The following is a 24,691-nucleotide window of genomic DNA, read 5'->3' as shown; positions in this document are numbered from 1 at the left end:
AATATTTTAAAAATCTACAAGCTCTAACTCAAAATATTGATAATTCTATGTTAATGGGTTTATAATTCAGTTTGACAGCTTCGGACATACTAATTTTTGACCTTTTTTAACTTGACCAAATCACTTCTTAGCATAAAAATTCATCACTCATATTTTTGTAACATGCAATTTCATTACCCTACTTAATATTTCATGCATAAAATATAAAGAAATAAATTTGGAAAGTGTATGAAAACAATTTGCAAGTTACAAACTGTCCACATTAGGGACTATTTATAACGAAATTCAGAGGACGATAACTGTGTACCCGGACCGTAGAGATAGATTTTGTTATATACTTAGTAATGCATACAAGTACAATGTATTTGTCATACAACCAATGGCAATCGTTCTGTATCAGCAATCCGTGATGATATTAGTCATGGGTTTGCAGGTTTAATCAAGCCTCAACAGAAAATCAAAGCGAGAAAGGAGTTAAAAAATGCACTTGCTGTATACTTAGAAATAAGCATGCGTGCAAGTGTTCCCCTTTTTAGCTCCTCTGAACCAATGGCCAAGTGAGCTTTTCTTATCACTTGGCGTCCGTCGTCCGTCGTCCGTCTTCGTCCGTTAACTTTTACAAAAATCTTCTTCTCTGAAACTAAAGGGCCAAATTTAACCAAACTTGGCTACAATCATCATTAGGGTATCTTGTTAAAAAATGTGTCCGATAACCCCGCCTGCCAACTAACATGGCCGACATGGCTAAAAATAGAACATAGGGGTAAAATACAGTTTTTGGCGTATACCTCTGAAACTAAAGCTAAGAGCAAATTTGACTGGGTAAAAATGTTCATCAGGTTTAGATCTATCTGCCCTGAAATTTTCAGACGAATCAGACAACCCGTTGTTTGGTTGCTGCCCCTGAACTGGTAATTTTAAGGAAATTTTGCAGTTTTTGGTTATTATCTTAAATATTATTATAGATAGAGATAAACTATAAACAGCAATAATGTTCAGCAAAGTACGATCTACAAATAATTCAATATGACCAAAATTGTCAATTGACCCCTTAAGGAGTTATTGCCCTTTATAGTAAATTTTTCGTAAATTTTTGCAATCTTTTACAAAAACCTTCTCCACTTAATCTATTGGGCCAAATAGAATTATACTTAGCCACAATTTTCAATAGGGTATCTTAATTGCAAAATGTATCCGATGACCCTGTCATCCAACCAACATGGCCGCTTTGGCTAAAAATAGAACATAGGGGTTTACTATAGAAGTCTAAAGGAAAATTGTAAATAAAACAATTTCAAATGGTCACAACTTGAAAACTAATTTAAATAATGATAAAGGGTCTTCAGTAACTATTGTAAGACTAAAATAGGATGACCTACTTTTAATTTAACTACTGGGCCAAATTAAACCAAACTTAGCCTCAATCATTACTAGGGTATTTAATACTATTTATTATGATTTTAACCTTATTTAACATGATTTCCAAAACCACAGTAGATACAGGTGAGCGACACAGGCTCTTGAGAGCCTCTAGTTAATTTAGTATTAACTATAATCCTCCCATAATCTAAAGGCTGCTTATATATTCTTACTTGATTCATTATGGTAATGTACATTTGCTTTTATGCCACAAGATTTCAAAACAGTGAATATTTTTGCTATTTTTAATTAAAAGTTATTCTACATTTAATAGCAAATTTAACAAAAAAAACAAATATCCCGTGAAAGTTCCCCATTTTCCTGTTTTGTATGACACCACCATGAAAATAACACATACAGTTGCATGTAACTATCTGTGAAGGGTTAAAAGTTCCAGATTGATAAATAAGAACCTAATTAAAAAAAAACGTACAGAAGTAAGCTTCATGCAGTAAATCAGGTAACTCTAAATATCTAAAAGTGTTTTGGTCCTACTCTATAAACATGAGAGTCAATATTCTTTTATCAAAGCCAACTCTGCCAGTTCTTGATTTTTGCATTGCACTTGTTGAATTCTCTTATTTCATAGTCCGGGATTTGTACATTTTAGTTATGTACATCTTCCAACTAAAACTCCTTAATTTGTTTTGGCAATATATCATTTTAACAGAACAAAGACTTGTGTGTGTATTGCGAAGAATTACGAAGCGAAAGATTTCTATTTTGGGACTTTGGATTGCAGTAGCTGGCCATCATATTGAAATTTATTTATAAATCATCACAATAGTAGAGATCTTAGAATTTAGAATTCTTTGATACCTCAAAGTGATATATCTTACATATGTTTTATGAAATACACTGTACTACGGAGTAATTAATCAGTAAATCTTCTTGCATAAGACACAGAAATAAAAGATGAGTCGACGATATCATCGAATAAGCGACAAAAAACATATGTATCATTTAACCGAGAAAACAAAATTTCGGTTAACAAACACAAATTACCAGTGAATAAATTTAGTGGAGATTACCGATAAAAATAACGGATACCGGTGAATAAGCAGTAAAAATACCAAAGGTACACCATTGAGATGTGCCGGGTTCGAAAATAATCCGTGTACAAAAATGTAACATGAATTACTGTTACATATATAACCATCATAATGCTGTGCTTTTTTATACCTCTTTTTATCAATATATAACGCATTAATAACATGAGATTTTGGATACATGCTTTAAATGGGCAAAATCAATATTACTTAAATTCAATTTAAAACAAATGCATGCAAGCTATAGATTTGTTAGAAATTTTCGCATAGCCTTGGCCGTTTTATTTGAATTTTATCTCGAACATTAGCGAGGAGTAAAATTAAGAACGAAACGGCCAAAGCCATGTAAAAATGACAAGCAATCTATAGCTTTCATGAATTATTTCGATTCTAATAGGACAAATGCGGTTAAAAATGAACTGAAATGAAGTTTGTCGTGTGTGTGACTGTTCTATTTTACCCCTATATGATAAAGCTAAACAAATCGACCAAATATATGGTTTGCATGAACTATTTCTTATAATAAACAACATCACGAAAAATGAGTTCATTTCTTATAATTCTCAAATCAAACATAAAAAGTTTTTAATTTACATTTTGATTCATTGGAAACTCACTATTCACCGTCAAATCCATAGTTAACATCCTGTAACTAAGAAGTAACTTGCTGAAATCCATAAATGTGCGATTAATGCAATAGAATCGATAATGAAAGAACAACTACCTCAAAACTCCATTTTACTGAGATAGAATCTGAATATGAAGCGTACAAGTAACGGAACCACCTTCACATTGAGGTTTTCATTCGTACGATGTCATTTTTGAGATGACGTTAATGTGCTAAGATCATTCATGAAATTTCGCGGATTTGTTTTTATATTTCATTCATTTTTCCAAGCTCTAAAGCATTATTGTTTTGTTATATATTAGAAAAGGAAAATCATTTCTAACATCTGTTCTGTTTCTGATTTTTTTTTTCTTCAAAATTTAAATTTTCATACTGCGAAATTGACATTGTGTTTGTACATATGTTTCATACACGTGGGTTTACGTGGGGGTAAACTGTAACAGCCATTAATATTTACATATGTGTGTCTGCGTTAAATATAGATATATCGATAATTTTATCATGCTGTTGTTTAACAAGCGAAAGCAGCACATCATATCAGAGTTGTAAATTACTATTCAAATATAAAAATAAGAAGATATGGTATGATTGTCAATGAGGATATCACTAACGGATAAGGAGGAACATCTACAGGTCACCATACAGCCTTCAACATTGAACAAAATTCAAATTGTATAGCAAACTTATAAAAGGCCACAGAATAACAGAGCACCTATATCTAGCAACAACTGTAATATCTAATATTCGGCCGTTAAACACATTTTGTAAGCACACTCAGATATATTTTTAATCACACAAAATATTTAAAAAATGCGAACACTTCAGTAAAAAGTAGTTTTAAACACTGTCGTGTAACGGGGTTTGTAACCTAACCTCCTGATATTATAACTTTATGTACTAATATAAACATAAACATATTGTATGGTATTCACAACATTGGATTTAAATGTCTACATTGATTTTTATCATTTGTGTCATGATTCCAAAAGATTGAAAATTTTCAAATTCAAAATTAAAAATAACGTCAAGTAATAATAAATAAACACCCAACTTCCTGGTCTTTCTGCAATTACCAATAAGAAAAAATGGCCTCTATAAAATTGCAGTTATTAGCTTTCACTGTGATCTTAACAGCAGATATATCTGGCGAAGGTAAGGACTGTTAAATGTTATCATTGTCACGGATATAATATAAAACCCTAGAAGAAAACAAATGGACGGTTGAAACAAAGTGTATGCCGCGCATTTCTTAATTTCTTTTTTGTCGTGAACAAGATTAGAGACTTTGAGTGATATCAAGATAAAAAAAATATTTCTATTGATTTCCTTTATATAACATTTTATCAAAACTTGCATTCTTTCTTCTCACATTTTAATTTATTTGATTAATTATTTAATTACTAAATGTCAAAGACTGAATGTATCGAAGCTTTAAACTGAATAGCTTTCTCTTGTTTTTCGATTATCATTGCATTCAGAAAGTCGTTTAATGACAAGAAAGCGTTAATATTTTTAATTGTTATATTATAATTGCAAGTAATATCTTGCAGTACTAGGTTTTTACTAGTAGACATAGCACTCATACCATATCTTCTTATATCTATATAAACAATCAAATTTTTCAGGTGGTTTTTTGATAAGAAGCAAAAATAAGATCGTTCTAATAAAATCGGGGAATTGTTTTTCAGAAATCAATGTGTATAACATGACCATGATATTTCGAAAAAAATGAATTTTTTATCATTTAAACATTCAGTAAACAGATAAGATCATATTAACTTAATACATAATAAACACCCGGTATTTTGTAATGAACGACGACTCTGGGACTGGAATACAATTTGAAATTTTATTAAAAAATATCTTTCCTTTACAAAACCCCCAAAAAAGGCTATTTCAAAAAGTACATACTTTTGAAAAATAAATCAACTAATATGTGTTGAAGGTTTAAATGAGGTAGGAGTAATAGTTCTGTTAAAAGAAAAAGAACGAAGATCTAAAGAGGAAAATCAGCGGTTGCGGAAGGGTTAGCAAATCCAGTCGTGTTGCTCATGAGAGTCAGACTCCGTTGATAAGTCGCATTCGATAAGGTCACAATCCAGGAAAAGAAGACGGGATAGTGGTTACGACAAGTATAACATATCCAGGTTCATTGGCGAAACAGATCTTCCATGATAACATTAACAATACCAATTTTAATGTACCAGATGCGCATTTCGACAATTATTATCTCTATTCAGTTATGCCCGAGGAAATAATATTTGAAAATTCAAAACTTCTTCCAAAAATTAAGAAAGTCCCTTATCAAGTGGCCAAAATCAAAAGCTCATACACATCAAACGAATGGAAAACAACTGCCATATTCCTGACTTGGTACAGCTATTTCCTTATGTAGAAAATGGTGGATTAAACCTGGTTTCAAAGATAGCTAAACCTCTCACTTGCATGAGAGTCGCATAGAATTCCATAATATTGACAACAATGTGTGAGCAAAACAAACAGACATAATAGGTTAAAATGTCAAATATTGGGGTACAGCAGTCAACATTGTGTTATAATCTTAATCAGTATTAAAACAAACAACTATGTTAACAAAGAAAAACGAAATGGCATATAAACACTCTATAGACAAAGCACATAAGCAAAAATGAAACACAAGAATACAAAAAATGACCATAGCACATTAACACAATGGCGGGATGTATAAATACCGAGCCACGCCAGGATATTACTAAAAATGGACTAAACAGTAAAGGTTAAAAATATACAAAGACAAATGTAAGGACCACTATAACAATGTCAGTACTTCAAGACTATCTTGTATTATTTGTGAAGTTGATGCATGGCTAAACATAGAACATAAGGGGTAAAATGCAAGTGTTGTCTATTATTTTGAAAACCGTTATAAATAGATAAAATCTGACAAGGGCTGAAATGTTTAGAATGTTGAGCTCTACCAATTGTCCATTATGTCAAAACTGTAAGGGGACTTCTTATAGGAGTTATTGCCCTTAAATGACAAATTTTACCTTTTTTTTACATTTTTGCGTATTATCTTGAAAATTATAATAGATACAGAGAAACTTTAAAATGCAAAAATGATCAACAAGACAAGATTTACAAATAAGCCTGACTTTCAAAATCGTCAGTCGACTAATAATTAGTTATTGCCCTTTGATGACGATTTTTACCATCTTTTGCGTTTTTGCCTTATTTCTTAAAAATCATAATAGATAGATAGAAATTTAAATAAGCAAAAATGATCAGCAAGACAAGATCTTCAATTAAGACAATATATAGCGGAAATCGTCCAACGACTCCTTATTGGAATTATTGCCCTTTAATGACGATTTTTGCCAATTATTTTGCGTTTTGTCTTATATGATAAAACTTATTATAGATAAATAGAAATTTAAATAACAAAAATTATCAGCAGGTCAAGATCTACTTACAAGTCAAATTTTACTGATATAGTTAGTAGACTGTATCTCTTTATAGTAGTGATTGCCCTTTAATGAGGATTTGTACCCTTTTTTGTGTTTTGAGCAAAAAATAAAGAAGATACAGAGAAACTAAACGGACTAAAAGATTAGCAATAAAGTCAACAAAAAAGAGATTCTTTTCATGAATTCTATTCTTGTCTACAATGTTGGAGAGTGTCCTTTGTTGAATATGCACATAGACTTAGATGAGCGACACAGGCTCTTTAAAACTCTAATTTAAATTTTCATATTGTTCATTAATATATCTTCAATATTTTGAAATTATTATATAAAAATAACTAATCAAAGATACCAGGCTGATAACTTTGTATGCCAGAAGCGCGTTTCGTCTACAAAAGACTCATCAGTGACGCTCGAAAAAATAAATTTAAAGGGTCAAGCACGAGGTTGAAGAGCATTAAGAACCAAAAATTCCGGAAGGTTTTGCCAAATACAGCTAAGTGAGCAACAGGAAGACTACTAACTCAAAAAAGGAAATATAAAAATTACATAATTTGGAAACTTCAGGAACCTAGCTAAGGTAGCTACATCTGTTGCTCTCTCAGGAAAACTAAAAAATCAAAAACAACAGTCCTACAATGTCTCATGAAGTATCATCATGCAATTTAATATAAATCGGCATTGTAATTGTATGCTTGGATTGCAGACACCCATTTTAATATGCCTATTATATTCATACCTATTTGATTTAAATATGGTGTCGTATCATAATGCTCTGGATACACATCAAACTTAATGTGCACTTCTGTTAACTATGCTAAATCATAAGTATTACCGATATATCAAAAAAGGGTTATATCCAAATTTAAAAAAAAAATCGTCTACTAATAGTCTGTCAAAAATACTTATCAAAATATTAAATCAATTATGTAAATACTTCAGTAAAATATAAACTATTTTACCCCAAAATTATCGTAAAATTTGTAACATTACAAGATGGCTATTATATATTGTATTCCCATCAACGTATTGATTTTAAAGGGCTACATTGATTTTATCACTCGTATCGTGTTTTTGAACATTTGGAAATTTTCAAATTCAAAATGCATAATTACTCCAACCAATTTCTCGGTTTTCAACTATTTACCAGTTATAATGTCAAAGCAATAATAGCCTTTGTAAATTTGTAGTGTTTAGTTGTCATATCAAGTGAGAGGTTTAGCTAGCTATAAAACCAGGTTGAATCTACCATTTTCTACATAAGAAAATGCCTGTACCAAGTCAGGAATATGGCAGTTGTTATCCATTCGTTTGATGTGTTTGAGCTTTTGATTTTGCCATTTGGTTAGGGACTTTCCTTTTTGAATTTTCCTCGGAGTTCAGTATTTTTGTGATTTTACTTTTTATCTTAAGAGCAGCTAAGTCTGACGAAGTTATGTTCTCGTCAATGTTGACTGTCATAGGTTATCATATGCTGAATTTAAGGTAACTGCAGTTTGATCAAATATCGTAAAATTATTTCAAATTGATAAGTTGTGATAAAAAAACCTCAGGGAATCGCATTAATCCAAAACGGAATTTGATCTGTCGCATTGACAGGGAAAGTTGTAATTCATCAATCGTCATGTGAGTCCACGCTTAGACAAATGTCACAATAAGCAATAGGACACACGACTTTTAGCAATGTCTACTTTATCGTGTCATTATTGTGCTTACATTGTATCCTATCTATATATATGTTCTGTACCTTTGTGTTTACATCGTTCACATCGTATACATCGCAATGTTAACAATATCGTGTCAACATCGTGTTTATGTTGTATATATAGAGTCTATACCTTTCTGTTTACATCGTTCACACCGTATACATCGCAATGTTAACAATATAGTGTCAATATCGTGTTTATATTGTATATCGAGTCTATACCTTTGTGTTTACATCGTTCTCATCGTATACATCGTGATGTTGACAATATCGTGTTTAGATCGTTCACATCGTCAACATCGTATTAATGGTGTGTACCAAGTCTATACTTTTGTGTTTACATCGTTCACATCGTATACATAGTGATGTTGACAATATCGTGTCAACATCGTGTTTATGTTGTATATAGAGTCTATACCTTTCTGTTTACATCGTTCACATCGTATACATCGTGATGTTGACAATATCGTGTTTACATCGTTTACATCGTTAACATCGTATTAATGTTGTGTAACAAGTCTACACCTTTGTGTTTACATCGTTTACATTGTTATGATAACAATATCGTGTCAACATCGTGTTTATGTTGTATATAGAGACTATACATTTGTGTTTACATCGTTTACATCGTATACATCGCAATGTTAACAGTATCGTGTCAATATCGTGTTTATATTGTATACAAAGTATTTACATTTGTGTTTACATCGTTCACATCGTATACATCGTGATATTGACAATATCGTGTCAACATCGTGTTTATGTTGTATATAAAGTCTTTACCTTTCTGTTTACATCGTTCACAACGTATAAACCCTAAGCCGGGAATGTCACATTATATATCCTGTCTGAAACCCGAATTACACATATATTACTGATTATCCCTGCCTATATTTTTTTACCAATACCAGGTATTTGTTAAACATTCACCACGCAGTATATATATTCAGTACATGTTTATTATTTCTTAATATTTTGGGTAATTCTTTTAAAATACAATTTTTCCATCTTCTCTTCTTTTTTCTTCATTAATATTTTTCAATAAAGTTTTTAGATTTCATGTATACCGTTTGACTTTTTATGTATTGTTTTTAACAACAGCAAATACTGAAAAAAACCAACTTGATATTTTCCGCATATGTGAAGGATTTTATAATTTGCTGTGAAAATAATTCTATCATATATGAGTAATTTGTAATAGCACTCTAAGACATTACTTAAGTATTGAATGTGTAAATAGCATGGTTTTAAATTAGAAACATATTATTGACGGATATACGTCATTATTTTCCCTCTGAGGGCCTCTTACATTATTTAAGTGTTCTGCTATGATGACGTTGTTGATGTTCCAATTGCGATAAAAAATGTAGTATATACCCCGGCAGTTTCCTGAATATATACTGACATCTCCGTGTTGTTATCCAATTACAAAAATTGACACATTTGTAATCCATAATATATCGTTAATAAATTGTAATATATCGATGTAAACGATGTAAACATTTTATTACATTTCAAACATTATAAATAATGTTGACACCATATCGTGCAAACGATGTAAACACGATATTGATAATACATTGTATACATCGCGATGTTAACGAACGATGTCAACGATGTAAACAGTATATAAGAGTTGTTACAATGTAAACGATGTTGACAATATATCTTGTTTACATTGTTAATATAGCAATGTAAACGATGTAAACACTACATCGTTACTACATCGTATACATCGCGATGTATACGATGTAAACGATGTAAACAGTATAAAACAGATGTTACGATGTAAACGATGTTGACACAATATAGTGTTAACATTGTTGATATCGCGATGTAAACGATGTAAACACGATATTTTAACAACATTGTATATATTGCGATGTTAACGATGTCAACGATGTAAACAATATATAAGAGTTCATACAATATAAACGATGTTGACACGATATCGTGTTAACGTTGTAAATATCGCTATGTCGACAATATTGTTTTAACATTGTGCACTGGACATGGATGCGTAAAAATTATATAGTGTCGATTTCAGTCGTTCTTCTCATAAACATGCTGGAGCAGATCTTTTTGTGACAGGAGCATACCCATTAGGCGAAGTCCGTGAATATGTACTCGTATAATGTATCAATTGAGATATGGGTAGTTGGTTTGTGAATGCTGAGAAATCGGAAGTTGACAATTGGAAAGCTGAAATCGTCAAGTTAGTCACACATACTAGTTTAATGTCGTCCATCGGTGTCAATATCTAGAAAATATAGTAGATATGAAGCTTAAGTTTCTGTAGTAACTTCAATATCAAAGTCACTTATATTGTGATATATAGAATACACCTAAATGTGGGTAATTGGGGGACAGGACATCAATCAATATATCAGAAAGTGAGATTTTGTCAAGACTTTTTTTCTTGAATATTCTATATGATTTCTACTTCATATGAGTACACAAATAAATCGGTTGGTAACAATAAGTACCCTTTGGGTTAGCTTCGGATTCGAATTTGTTTTTGTTATCCAATTCAACTAATGATTTTGGCACATAAAACAATATTGTTTTGAGGCTTTGTTTGCTGGAACAACAACATATTTGTCGAGAAGAGATGATAAAGCATCCGCAAACTCGAGTATCTTAGACACCCGTGTGACGATGGTACAACGTTGAATTTTAATGCGTTTATCAGTCAGTTTTCTACTTCAGCAGAATTGTCTCACATTTATGCGTTTTGATTTTTTCAAACAAAAAACGGTAAATATTCTGAAGGGGGTGCGTTGTCATGATTGTTGTTGATAACAGTTTGATTATAGTCGCATTGCATCATCACAACCCACACCTGAAAATTATTTTTAGGTAGACAAATAACTAATTATCACAATTTAATACAATTTTATGCCTTTATACGTCAAACAATTTTTGTCTGATTGGTTGTTAGGGGGTATTGTTGAAAGTTTGCTTAAATAAAGGCAACAGTAGTATACCGGTGTTTAAAAGTCATAAATCGATTTAGAGAAAACAAATCCGGGTTACAAGCCAAAGTCGAGGGAAACACATCAACTATAAGAGGAAAACAAATGAACAACAGGAACACCGAAGTGCAACAAAAACAAACGCCAGCACACATAGAAACGAACTATTTGATAACAACTGCCATATTCCTGACTTGGTACAGGACATTTTAAGAAAAAATGGTGGGTTGAACCTGGTTTCATGGCATGCCAAACCTCTCGCTTCATGACAATGTTAAAAAATATCGCTAAAACACTACGTGACAGAAATACAGCACAAACACACGCAAGAACATTCATTACAGAGAAACGCACAAACAAATAAAATAATAGTCGCCACAACATACAAACCACAGAACAACAACGAACATATTCTCCATCAACGAAAAACACCACAGGATATCAAAAACAGTGACGCGCTTACGTAACTAACATTAAGCAAATTGTATACAAGTATTTCATCGAAGGGCAGACTCGAATTTTTCAGAAGTTGAAGACTATCAACCACAGATAACATACACGATTTGCTTATATCTAAGTCATTAAGTCTCTTGTGGAGAGTTTTCTCATTGACAATCATACCACATCTTATTTTTATACAGATAACATACCAAACATTTTAACAAAAGGTATTTGGCTTTTAATGTGATAAATAAACTCGTCATAGATACCAGGATTGAAGTTTTGTACAGCACACGCGCGTTTCGTCGACTAAAGACTCATGAGTGACGCTCGAATGAAAAAAGTAAAAAAAGCCAAATAGATTACAAAAATTGATGAGCATTTAGGACCAAAAATTCCGAAAAGTTTGCAAAATTAAGCTACAGTAATCTATACCTGAGGTAGCAAATCATACGTATTTCGAAAAATATGTGTGTTTTTCGTCTTCAAAACCTATATGATAATCAACAAAATACTGTATTTTGATGTATTTGAGCTTTTGATTTTGCAATTTCCTTAGGGAATTCTGTTTAGAATTTTCCTCGGAGTTCGATATTTTTGTTATTTTACTTTTTTTTGTAAATTTAAATGTAGACTATCACAAAGGTGCATGAACATAGCAGGCGTCTTATGACGACATGGACTAAGAATTAAGTGCCAATAACAGTGTATATCACGTCTGCGTAATAACACAGTGACATCCTACCCAAAAAAGTTGAAACAATTTTAGCTTATCAAATTGTGACCCAGTAGCCTCAAAATATTTCCACGAGCCAATATCAAATAAAAATATGTAAAGCATTTGTTTCTGTTAAAAACTATATCTTTTAAAAACCGAAATGTGGACGCCCGGATGGCATACTTCCTATAAATAGCAAAGTTCGACTACGTCACAAGTCGGCTAAATATGGTTTAGTCAACAAACTGCAAATGATTTAAGGTATTTCATTTAGTTCGTGAAAAAGCAACAACGTTTTTCAATTTTCATTCATCATTTCTTTTTTCAGTTACTAATTGTGTTTTCTGATTTGTATAAAAAATAACCTAATGATTGAACAAATAAATCGGACAAAAACCGGGTGTATACTCAGGTGCTCCGGAATGATAGGAAATTCCTGCTCAACTAATGACATCCGTCGTGTCACTCTTGCGAGTAAACAATTGGTGATAAGTCGCTCATTTGGTACGCATCTTGGACATAGGTAATCCAAAACGGTCAACCAAATCATGATGGTGTCCGTAAAACGTTCGAAGTGATCATTTTTAAGTTTACGATTGGAACTCTTTGGTCAATAGTTTCCTAGTAAGAAGGATCATTTTATCAACAAAATCCGGATAGGAAATACAAGCCCCGGTACACAATTTAAACAAGGAGACATATACTCAATATCCAGGAGCTGCTTGAATGTCACTACAAAGAAATAGACAGTTTACAATTAAAAACAGGAATTGACCTTCATTGTCAATTTCTATATGCAAATCAGGCAGACTTAACCGTGTGAGTGATATCTCTTGGTCCAATATCACTGAGGTAAATGCAATCAAAATAAGCATCCAAATGTGAGCTATTTAGTGTGATGAAACAATCTATATAAAAACCTGAAGTTAGAGTTTAATGTCATATTTTTAAAAACATTTCTGTAGAAGCTCATTTCCGCCTCATAAGAATAAAAGAACAAATCGGCAAGGAGAAGGACAAATTCTTTTTCTATAGGAATACCGATTGCCATTTGAAAAACACGTTCTCAAATTGTAACAAATATTATGTAACTAAATAAATATAAATCTTGATGATGTCAATTCCGGAGAACTTTTTGTGTGAATCAAAGTATTTGTCCACAAAGAATGATTTGTTCCTTCCTAAAACAAGATTATGTTATCCGTTTTTTTCCATTCTTTCTCATGAAACAAAGTTGGACTTATTCTATCAATCTCTCTGTACGTTTTGAATGACGAGTACTTATGCAAAGGGTAGAAAAGTCAAATCTTTTGGATACTATTGGTCGAATAGAGAAACTTGAATTTTGTCTTATTTATTTTCATTAGGGCTTCAAACCTCTTACATTTATTGCAAAACTGCAAAAAAAAAAATAACCTCATAATATCCTAATTTGGAGATCTTTTTATAAATATCTGAATATGAACCATAATCAACCATGGCTTTCCTGAATTAATTTTGATCCATATAATTATTGTGAACTTCGTACATAATAGCCTAAAAAGCATTAGGGATAATTTTCTAATAGATACGTTAGCATGTACCAGCGAAAATCTGCAGATATAAAATATAATTTTACAACAAGGGGTTATGCAAATTACACCCACTGTAAATGTGAATATATCTTGTGTGTTTATTTACGTATTTGTGTATTTATAATAAAAGTATTTCTACAAACACGTGTATATAATAAGCCTTCGGGAATGAGTGCAGAGAACAGGACGTTTACGTTATAATAACTGAATTGAGTATAATAACTTTTTTAAGTTTTCCTACAAACATGATAACAAATAGATGCAATCGCAGGATAAGATTATGAAAACTGGAAAATTTAACTAAATGTATTTGCTTTAAATGAGTGTATCAATTTCAAATGGCAGTATGAAATTTAAATGTAAGATTATTTTAATTCAATTTTCATTGTGTCATTTCAAATGTTCTTTCTTTTGTAATTTCTTGATAACGAACAATTTCTTTTTTTGTGAATTATATGTTCTTTTTTTAGAAATGAATCATCAGCTACTGTTTTCAGACGGTACATCAGTTCGTTTATTTGATACCAAAACAGGAAATCTAAGTATCCTGGCTAATGGATACAGCTACATTCTGTTTCTTGACTACCATTTTACTCAACAATACATCTTCTGGTCAGATTTTTCGGGAGGAACTATATCAAGGTAAAAATATGTAATTTCAGCAGGTTCACTCTAGTTTCCTAAAAATCAAATTATAGATTCAGAATTAATAACGGACGCCATCACGAGTTGGTTGACCGTTATGGAATATCCGGAATTTTAATATATGTCTAATGTTTCCTATCCAAGATTCCTGGTTAGATTTGTTCATAGACTTGGATAGATTGATGGCCTCCCATAGGATAATATTTGAAGGTTCAATTTCTTTCATAAGATGAATCAAATGGTTTATCATATCTATAATTACATAAAAAAAAAGTGTAGGGAGTGAACCTAATTCCCCTCTACATGCCATATTTGATGTTTTTTATGTAAACTCCAAGTGAAAATTTACAAAGTTTACTATGGATTTTTCTCAAGTACAAGATACACAGTTTTTATTGAAATAAATTTATCCATATGTCTTTGTTTCTTATATGGTATATAACCCCAAATTTCAAAGGATTGTATGGTTATAAATATGTAATAAAGTACTAGGTTTTTGGCTTTCCAGTGAAAGGTCTTCCTTAATTTGAAATAGGCTTTCATTCCTTCAGTAAAACGTTCTTTCTTTGCCTTTTGGACGCTCTCAGATGCTGAAAAAATTATTCCTAAGCATGTGTTGTTCTGTACATATTCTACAGTCTAATATCCTAAGGATATTTTAATATGATCATGCCGTCCTGATTTGTCAAATACAAGAACTTTTGTCTTTTTGGTGTTAACTGTCATTTTCCAGTCTACTGTAAATTTTGAAGTCCTTTCTCAGATGATTTGAAAAATCAAATTTTTGTAAAAATTATTTCCGTACTCCATGTATACCTTACAACAAAATTATTTTTATCTACCTGTGTACGTTATTTTATTTGGCGGCATTTTGTCCAAGGTTATAGTTGTCTTTCTGATATTGTTAAACATCTAACCTCCTTTTTTTTTTTTTATTAATTTTGTATTTACATTATGTCATAGATCAAATTTATTCGTTCAGTGTATGTTCACTTGTTTTTGTTAATATGTCTTTTGATTGAGTTAAGCCATTTAAATTGATATTTTATAGTGTGTCTTTCTATGTTGTGATGTTACACTATTGTTTCAGGTAGGGTGAACGTTGGCGCCTATTAAAACGTTTAAACCCGCTGCATTTGTTTGCACCTGTCCTAAGTCAGGAACCTGATGTTCAGTGGTTGTCGTTTGTTGGTGTGGTTCATAAGTGTTTCTCGTTTCTCGTTTTTTATATAGATAAGACCGTTGGTTTTCCTTTTTTAATGGTTTTACACTAGTCATTTTTGGGGCCCTTTATAGCTTGCTGTTCGGTGTGAGCCAAGGCTCCGTGTTGAAGGCCGTATTTTGACCTATAATGGTTTACTTTTACAAATTTACACTCATGCCACATCTTCTTATATCTATTATATCAGACAAACTTAGTTCTGATTATCCGAGGATAGTAGTTCATAGAATAATAACACTGAGAAAAAATTATTATAAATATTACACCTGGGTAAATCTAACTTTAATTTGTTACAGAAACATATTTAAGGTTAGGGAATTGATTAATTGTTACAATGTATTTTATAAGATGATATAGTTTCATAAACATTTACCTGTTTTCTGATTTTGTTATCTTTGATATTTAGTTTTGAACCTACAATTTTCAATTCAAATCTCAAATTTATTTTTTTATGATCAGATATTAAATCTCAAACAATCCATGTTGACTAAGCATTACACATAATTGGATGCATCTTCCTACATTTTAATATTCTTTGTTTGATGAGGAATTTATTATTAGTTGAACGAATAGAAAGTAACTAACGAGGTCCGATTATACGCAAAACAAACATAAGATTGTTATTTCAACGCGTTTTTTAATAACCAAAAACTAACCCATTCGAGGTCATACACATACGAAGACAAAATTGTAATACATTTTAAAGCATCCGAATTAAAATGATGCACGTTATCGCCAAAAATTATCTGGACATTTCAGTATCCTAATGGAATTTGAATATCAAAATCCTAAATAAAAAACAAACTTACACAACACACAAGATAAAAAATGATAGCGCTTTACTGTTGACGAAGTTATGATATAATGTTGTAAATTTTATATTTTGTAAAATTGTGCATCACAAAACATCACTGAACATAATGAACCAATCAAAATTCATAAGTCGAGAGAAACTAACAACGCCATGGCAAAATCGAATTTTTAGCTCACATGGCCCGAAGTGCCAAGTGAGCTTTTCTGATCACTTGGCGTCCGTCGTCTGACGTCGTTAGCTTTTACAAAAATCTTCTCCTCTGAAACTGCTGGACCAAATTTAACCAAACTTGGCCACACTTATCATTTGGGTATCTTGTTTAAAAAATGTGTCGGATGACCCCGCCTGCCAACCAAGATGGCCGACATAGCTAAAAATTGAACATGGGGGTAAAATGCAAGCTTTGTCTATTATTTTGAAAACCGTTATAAATAGAGAAAATCTGACAGAAGCAAAAAATGTTCAGAATGTTGAGCTCTACCAATTGTTTTTTTTTACGTCAAAACTGTCAGACGACTTCTTATAGGAGTTATTGTCCTTAAATGGCAAATTTTACCATATTTTTTATTTTTGCCTATTATCTTGAAAACTTTAATAGATAGAGAGAAATTTTAAATTGCAAAAAATTATCAGCAGGACAAGGTGTACAAATAAGTCTCATGGTCGAAATCGTCAGTCGACTCCTTATTGAGATTATTGCCCTTTAATGACGATTTTTACCATTTGTTTTGCGTTTTGCCTTCCATGATAAAAATTATAATAAATAATAAATAGACACTTTAAATCACAAAAGGATCAACAAGGCAAGATCTGCTAACAAGTCAAATTTTGCCAATATAGTTAGTAGACTGTCACTCTTTATAGGAGTGATTGTCCTTAAATGATAATTCTTTTTACCCTCTATTGTGTTTTGAGCAAAAACTACAGAAGATAGAGAGAATCTAAACAGACTAAATGATCAGCAATACAAGATCAACCAAACAGAGATTTTTGTCATGAATTCTATTCTCGTCTACAATGTTGGAGAGTGTCCTTTGTTGAATATGCACATAGACCAAGGTGGGCGACACAGGCTCGTTAGAGCTTTTTTTTTACAAAAGAAGTTGGAACGGTACTCGACATCATAAGAACGAATACTAGTATTTCATGCTTTTCATACGATATAATTGATAATTTGCAACACAAATGGTTGAACACGGACGAACGGAAGGTCAATTACATTATACTTTTAAATTGAAAAGCCAATGTTGTAGCTATAGTTTACAAACAAGAAATAAATTATTCTAAATGTATTTTATAAGTGGTTAAACATAATCCTATCTAACTTATTTTCCTACAGGTTACAATATCCAGCAGAAGTTAAAACTGCACCAGAAATCATAATAAATACAAATGACCCTACAGGTGTTGCTGTCGATACGATAAATGACCATTTATATTGGTCAGAACTGAAAAGCAATCGGATACTCAGATCACATCTCAATGGTTCCAGTACAACAGTAATTACATCCGTTACTGCACCCCTAGATTTAGAATTAGATATGACAAACGGGTAAATAATTGATTACAATTACTAATGTTGAACATATTTTCGAAGAAATGGTAGTGTGGTTCAGAATAAAGGTGGATAGGTATATAGGCATATTAGTACAGTAAAATGAAACTGAAAATATACGGAAATCTAAGCGAACAGTTAAGACAACCGATACAGAAAAAATGAAATTTCGAAAATCGCATGTAAACGTAATGGATAATGCCCTACGATTGAATTGTGCCAACATTTGCGTTTGTAAAAATGAATAGTACTCACTTAATGAGAAATTAGGGTTGTTTGGTATTTTTTAAATGTCTATGACAAATTTCTTTGTATCTGATATATGGACAGATAAACCTTCCTGTGGGGAAGTATAAAACGTTAGTGAGACACTAATCATTTCTATAAAAACTTATACAGAACAGCCAAAGAAAGTCTGAGATTAACTTTTTGGGTATAACCCCATTTTGACCAAGCAAAAGAAAGACAGCAAAGTAAAAACGTAGAAGAAAGCAACTATTAGTCACCGTACAACCTTCGACTATGAGCATACCCCACACCACACAGCAATGAAAGGCGAACGATACAAAGGGACATTCAAACTCATAAGTTTAAAATAAACTGACAACGCAATGGCAATAAAAGAAAAAAGACAAAAAGACAAACAACAGTACAGGTACAGCAAACTATGAAAGGCTCCGAAATGACAATTGTGTAACAATGCAAAAAAGAAAACTAACGGCCTGATTTATGTACAAAAAGATAAACCGAATACAAATATGATATACCGCAACAAACGACAACCACTGAATTACAGGCTCCTGACTTGGGACAGGCAAATACATAATGTGGCGGAGTTAAACATGTTTGCGGGTTCAGGACTTTCAACCTAAACTGGGACAGTGGTGTAACAGAAAAACATAAGAATAAGCTATTAAAATCAATTGAAATTGTCTGATATGCATATGGTTTAGGCCAATTTCATCCGAATGTGCATGAAACTTGTATTCATAATTAAAAAGTCACCAATTTCAAATAATCTGTCGATATTATCTTATAGGCTTGAACTTGAAGTTTTAAGAAAGAAAAAAAACCTATTCTGCTCTTTGGTCGAGTTGTTGTGTCTTTGACGCATTCCCCGTTTCCATTCTCGATTTTACTAGACTGATGAGAAGCTAAGGGCTCAATGGAGCAAACATTGCTGACATCTATTACTTCTCCCAACGTACTGTTGATTTTAGTTAAGGATGTTTATCTTAAACAATATTGATTTTTTTTAAATATCCAAAGTCTGTCAAAATTGCGGGTTTTTGCCACAATTCGAAGTTTGAATATTAGTGATCTGTTTAGAAATAAGCAATGATATCGTTTTATCCTGAAAGTTCACATATGGATCTGTGATACTTTGAATTTAAGCAAAGATTAAAAGACTTTTTTTAAAATTGACCCGATTGTGAAATGATTTGTCGGAAAATTGGCCCTACCAGTTTAAAACCAATTAAAAAAATCGCAAAATTTCTATGTTGAACACATCTATCCAAAAGAACTTGAAATCCAGGATAAAACAGATACAGTTAATTTAAAAGTAAGGAGAAGTGGTGTGATTGTCAATGAGACAACTATCCACCAAGGATCAAATAAAGTGGATGTAAGCAATTATAAGCAACCGTACGGTCTTCAACAATGAGAAAAACCCATACCGTATAGTCGGCTATAAAAGGCCCCAATATGAAAAATATGAAACAATTCAATTGAGGAAAACTAACTGACTAACTTATAACAAAACAATTTACGAAAAACAAATATGACAGACATGAACCAACGACAACCACTGAACTACAGGCTCCTGACATGGGACAGGCGCAAACAGAATGTGGCGGGTTTAAACATGTTTGTGAGCGCTAAACCCTGTCCCTAACTTGGGACAGTGGTGTTACAGCACAACATAAGAACAAACTATAAAAATCAGATCTGTACAAAGTCTGGCTCATATCTCGATTTTCATCTAGACATTGACAATGAGGGTCGTTTTACGACAAAACAGATGATTTCAGCTTTTTAATTGTGAACTTTCCATTTCTATGTAGCAAGATTTCAGCAGCGCAATCCCGTTCTCTTTTCCTCGAATGTGACCTACGGAATTTGATATATCACTGGATTTCAACTTTGTACTTACATGAGCAACACGACAGGTTCACCATGTGGAACAGGACCTGTTTACCCTTCCGGAGCACCCAATATCATCCTCGGTGTTTGGTGGGGTTCGTGTTACTCAGTCTTTAGTTTTCATTGTTGTGTTTTGTATACTGTTGTTTGTCTTTTCGTCATTTTTCGTGTTTTGCCATGGTATTGTCAGTTTGTTTTTGACTTATACTTTTGAATACTAGTATCCATTTGGTATATTCCGCTTCTCTTTATCAAGTCAAGCAAATAAAAAACTCCTTTTACTTATTTGTTCAATGTGTAATGGTAAAATATGAATGAAAATTGAATAAAGATAGCTATATCGTCTAAATACTCGCAAGTTTCGGATCTTTATAGAATTGTTTCGTTTATCTACCGGCAAATATGACTGGTTATGAATAGTAACTAGTATATCAGCAATGGTCATTACCTGTAACGCTTTTTTAAAACTTACCCGCTATAAACTATTTCAGGTTGCAAGGTGATGAATATAAATCTCAATTTAAAAAAATCCTAAAATTGGATTTTACTATTCTGTTTCGGCAATGTTTGGTTATAAAGCGCCAATAATTCTTACACGTTTTTTTGTTTCTTCAGTTACAGCTTTGAGCGTTCCGACGATGTATTTATCAAACAATTTACAATTGAAGACAATGTCAGGAATTTTCCAAATTCTAGGTCAGACACAGAGTTAACTGTTTATGAGAATAAATCGCTTTTACACTAATAAAAACCATTTTGACATTATGAATGAAAATTTTGGACAAGGGATTTAGTTTCTTCTGTTACCTATTCTAAAATCTCACAAAACATGCTTAACACCGCCGCATTTTTGCGCCTGTCGCAAGTCAGGAACCTCTGGCCTTTGTTAGTCTTGTATGTTTTTTTAAATTTTGGTTCATTTATATGTTTCGGAGTTTAGTGTGACGTCCATTTTTGCTGAACTAGTACACATTTTTGTTTCGGGACCAGCTGAAACCCGCCTCCGGATGCGGGATTTTCTCGCTGTGTTGAAGACCCATGCATTGATGGCCTTGGGTTGTTTTCTGCTCTTTGGTCGGGTTGTTGTCTCTTTGACACATTCCCCGTTTTCATTCTTAATTTTATTTAGTATATAAGTTTCAATAATTTTGAAATTATTTAATTTTAGGCTGTTATACATCCTTAGTAATTACATAGAGATATTACAGTGTCGGTGGGACGGAAGTGGATGTCGTGTTATCCGTGAAATAACTAAAGCAACATTAAATGCAGAAAATATAGCTATAGGTAAAAATATTAAAAAGTAGATATGTGTTCCTTTACGGACACTCATTCAATACCTTGAATTTTGAAACAAGTTCGATATACTTCCTTTCTAGAACATACTGTAAAGAGACAGTTCATTCTCAATATTGTAACATATATGTAGATTTTTTTTTTAATTTTCGGTAACAAATTTAGGGACCGAGAGCAGAAAGACTAATTCGATTCTTGGTACCTTTGATCAGTTTTTTTTATATACAGTATGATAGTAGTCACTCGGTAAATTAAACAATAACAAAAGTACCAAACTCCAAGGTTAATTCAAATAGGGGGGAGTCCATATAATCTGACAAAATCAAACGTTATCAATCAAACGAACGTTGGTAAAATTTTGCTGGACTCGTGCGTGATCTGACATCGGATCGGGAAGGCAATTAAATACTATTAACTTTGATATGCGGAAAGAAATCAATCGTTTTATTAAAAGAGACCAAGTTAGCAAAATGTGTCTTTCACAATAGTCAATATGAGAATAAGGAGATGTAGTATGATTGACCATGAGACAGCTATTCACCAGAGACCAAATGACGAGTAGAACTTACAACAGTAGAATCCTTGGAGAGAACGTGCCAAACACTGTAGATTTCCCTTTTTAAAGCCATTTTCCATATGTTTAAACAATGATTGTCTTTGAAGTACATGTAAACGTAAAAATATCCATGATTAGGGTAAGACATTTCTGTTTTTATCGATATATCTTCATCAAGATCGGACAAAAAAAAATTACGGGTCAATTGTTTAAAAAATGATTGTATATACTAGTATGAAGTTTTTAACGGCATCTGATTTCTTGTTTATGTGTGTACAATCTTGCATTACATAAAGCATATAATTTTATATGTGTCCTTGGAAACCTATTAGACGTCTGAACTTTGATTTAGAGAGAGAAAGAAGATCCAGTTGATTATTTGTACATGTGTTCAGAATATTCTGAAGGAGAACTTTCAATTAAACGAAATGAAATGGCTTGAACGTTAAGATTCGGCATACTGGAAAACATGGTATGGGTTCATTGGACTTGTCATATCGTTTGGTGCACATTGTGGGAAAAAGAGAAAATTATGAGGATATAGTAAATTCATTAATTTTTTTTAACAAACCCAGAAAGCATTGCAGTGGCAACGAATTAACTTCCGCAACATGTTCTGAGACTGCTGGTTGATTACCAATGTGATGTCTAATCTCATTTAATGCTAAAAATCCGGGTGGTCTTATAAGTTCGTATACAGTGATCAATAGCCTCTCTACTCTTAGGTTGTAAGTTCGAAATCCGTTTGTGGCAGGGGGTTTATTACTCCGATCTTAATTGAAAAGGATTTCCATATTCCCCGACCAAGGATAGTGGTTCTATCCGGGTACTCCGGCTTCCTCAATCAAAAATTGACCCCCGCAACATAGCCAAGGTTTCTGAAAGTGGAGTAAATCCATTTTGACATTAGAATCTATATGAAAAGAATTAGTTTAAAATATTTTTCAAATGGGAGATAATCAAAATGTGTCGATTAAGACAATGGAAGCTAAGTGCTGCTAGTTCACAATGAAGTTTATTTTTGTAAAATATCATTATGGCACATGCCTTGCGTTCTCCCTTATGTATTTTGTCTAAAAAATGTACCATTTATATCCAAATGAAAATAACACTAAGTAGATTCGTAGGACCGAAGTTCTTTTCTGGATTTGCCTTCATCTTCATCAGAAACGCCAATACCTAATCATTTTAAAACCAGGACTGTATAAATCTGTAGAAAAATTAAGATCTAAGGTCAATTTTACCTGAGGGAGTTTCGACCTAAGTTTCTTAATAATTTCTTAATTCATCAAAAGAATTTTTAGAAAAGTATGTTATAAATCATGTCAGTACCGAAGCACTGATTATTTAGCTGATAATACCCTTGGGTACTAACAGTCCACCAGCAGTTGTATCGACACAGTGCTTGAAGAGAATAACTCTCAATTAATGACATACGTCCGAAGCGCTATTCTTGATTTGCCTTTATTCGCAACGCTCAAACCTAAAACATTTTTGAAAACCAAGAATGTATAAATATTTATAAACTTTGCCGGAGAAGGTTGGAGCCTTACAAATTATTCCTAAAGTTGAATGTGAATTAAATCATTTTACCACATTTTCATATGCTGTGTTTCTTTAACACAAAATCATTTACCGAAAATAAAGCCAAACCCGAAAAAGAATCAGATTTATACAAATGGGATATATATTCCGCATATTATATATGATTTCAATATTTTATTACAACAAATTTCAATAAAACAATTTCGGTATTGTCATGCCAGAACCGTCTGGCTACTGGGTTCGTGAATACGTTTTACATTTTTGACTCACATATTTTGCTGTCTAAATTGTCACACTCCAGCGTATCTGGTATTTAGTAACATGTGTTGTGTGCACTGATATCATATCATACTATGTTTAATAACAATCACATGAAGTGCGTATGTCTTTAAATAAAAAAAAAATATTGCAGAAAATGACTTTTTTTTTCAGATTTTGAAGAAGACAGGGTTTATTGGACTTTTACTAACTCTCATCAACCTATACGATCGTCCTCTCTTGGTGGATCAAATTTACAGGAGACTGATATAAGCTTAAACTGTGCATTTGGTATTGATGTCAGTAGTACTCATATTTATTACGCGGATTGGTATAGAGGCATATGTAAAACTGAAAAGGCAAACTCGACATATGATGTTCTCTTATATGCAAGCAATCCAGTCACGGCTGTTAAGATATTCCAACCTCAAGGTAGGTATGACTTTTGTTTTGATTTAATCTTTACCTACAAAGCGTTAATAATTCTTGTCGGTAAAAAAAACATGTTCATCTACTGTTTCTGAATAAACCTGTACAGTCGTTTTTATTTATACACCAAATAAGAAAAAAAAATATTAATGCTTAACCATACACAAGGGTAACGAAATTTATTTTTAACATAACTGTTGCTGTCTTGTGGAATCTTCACCACACACTTTGAACTTTTGGAGATTTTGTTTAGACTTACATTTTCTAAATATAT

General features: G+C 32.2%; 1 long non-coding RNA gene across 1 annotated transcript; it reads left to right on the top strand.

Moving 5' to 3' along the window:
* The first annotated feature begins 17,979 nt into the window (after nucleotides 1–17,979).
* LOC127727031 (uncharacterized) lies at nucleotides 17,980–24,414 on the top strand. Its single transcript, XR_007993743.1, has 3 exons — nucleotides 17,980–18,185; nucleotides 21,502–21,620; nucleotides 24,163–24,414. It is a non-coding gene; the product is annotated as an uncharacterized LOC127727031 (long non-coding RNA).
* Nucleotides 24,415–24,691: the final 277 nt, after the last annotated feature.

The sequence above is a fragment of the Mytilus californianus genome, unplaced genomic scaffold (genome assembly GCF_021869535.1).
Source record: "Mytilus californianus isolate M0D057914Y unplaced genomic scaffold, xbMytCali1.0.p SCAF_19, whole genome shotgun sequence".
NCBI classification, from domain to species: Eukaryota; Metazoa; Mollusca; class Bivalvia; order Mytilida; family Mytilidae; genus Mytilus; species Mytilus californianus.
This window is presented reverse-complemented; position numbering and strand designations above follow the sequence as displayed.